This window comes from Neopelma chrysocephalum, unplaced genomic scaffold (genome assembly GCF_003984885.1).
Source record: "Neopelma chrysocephalum unplaced genomic scaffold, ASM398488v2 Primary Assembly neopelma1_99159, whole genome shotgun sequence".
In the NCBI taxonomy this organism is placed as follows: Eukaryota; Metazoa; Chordata; class Aves; order Passeriformes; family Pipridae; genus Neopelma; species Neopelma chrysocephalum.
This window is the reverse complement of record NW_020926410.1, coordinates 1-1,423: the sequence shown is the minus strand read 5'-3', so window position 1 is coordinate 1,423 and position 1,423 is coordinate 1. Positions and strand designations below refer to the sequence as shown.

Here is a 1,423-nt window from a genome sequence, read left to right as displayed (position 1 = left end):
CCCGAGGAGGCGATGCTGCTCCACATCACTGCAGCAGCTCTGTGGAGTCAGAGCTCTGGGTCAGGGGGGTCTCGGCCACAGCACCATGGCCTGGGCAGCTGTGGGGACTCAGGTGACATGGGCATGGTGCCTTGAGGGGCAGGGAGGGCACATGACTGCAGGATCAGGGGTTGACAGGCCAGGGCTGGGAAATGGAGGGATCAGAGTGTCCTGGAACTCTCCATCTCTCTTGGCAGACCAGGTAGGACAGGCTCTCGAGGGTGATGGGTTGTAAGGGTTGTTGAGCCCTGATCCGCCAAGGCAGCTGAGCTCTGTACCTGTCACACGCTGGGGCACAGCACAGGAGAGTCATCACAACCTCATGAGGGTTTGTTTCAGCGAGGCTGCGGATGTCAATGTGCTGCCTGACATCTGGAGACAGGTGGAAGGTGAGGCACTGGTGGATGTACCTCACGATGGCCGGCACCTGGAGGGGAGTGGGGGAGAGTTGGAGAGCTGCCACAGTGAGCAGGGTGCCCAGCTTTCCCCAAGAAGGGCTTTCCTTCCCGCCACAGAGAGCAGCCTCAAAGGCTTAGGGGGCCCAGCAGACCCGGTTTGAGGGGCCACAAGACCCCTGGTGGGCAGGAGCCCTGGCCACAGGCTGCTTGCCTGCTTGCTTCTGATTGTAGACACCTTTCTCCTCTAAAAAGTTCAGACTGGGAGCTGTCCTGGGTTTCTGTGGCCAGGTCTTGGAAGCGAGGGTTCTACAGGGGTGGCCTCTCTTAGAGGCTGCTCGACGCTTCCCCCATGTGGCAGAGCCAATGCCGGCCGGCTCCAGGACGGAGCTGCTGCTGGCCAAGGCGGAGCCACTCAGGAATGATAGTAATGGCTCTGTGATCCCATATTTAAGAGGGGCAAGAAAATTCTTGTGCAGATGCAAACTGCAGCCAGGGAAGAAGAGAGTGAGAACATGTGAACCACAACATAGAAAGCAAGGAGGAGGAGGAACTCCAGAGCTGAGGTTGCCCTGCAGCCCATGGTGCAGATCCTGGTGAAGCAGCTGTGCCCCTGCAGCCCATGGAGGAGCACCAGAGCACAGAGATCCCCTGCAGTCTGTAGGGCAGCCCCAGTGGCAGTGGGTGGATGGCCAAAGGAGGCTGTCAGTTCGTGGAAGGCCCATGCTGGAGCTGGGTGCTGACAGGGACCTGCAGGCCATGGACAGAGCCCACTCTGGAGCAGGTTTCCCTGGCAGGACTTGTAGCCCTGTGGGGGACCCACACTGGAGCACCTTGTTCCTGAAGGAGTGCACCCCATGGAGGCATCTGGATAAGAGGCAGCCAAACCCCCTGCCATGGGGACAGCAGAGCCCACAAGTGCTCACCTCTGCCATGCACTGGTTCTCATCATCCCAGCGGAAGAATGGGACCAGGCTCTGGTGCACATC

The 1,423-nt window shown here is 59.7% G+C and overlaps 1 long non-coding RNA gene across 1 annotated transcript; it reads right to left on the bottom strand.

Moving 5' to 3' along the window:
* On the bottom strand, positions 1-1,423 carry LOC113962025. The gene is made up of 3 exons (XR_003532429.1): positions 1,361-1,423; positions 318-466; positions 1-39 (listed from the first exon to the last, which is right to left on the bottom strand). It is a non-coding gene; the product is annotated as an uncharacterized LOC113962025 (long non-coding RNA).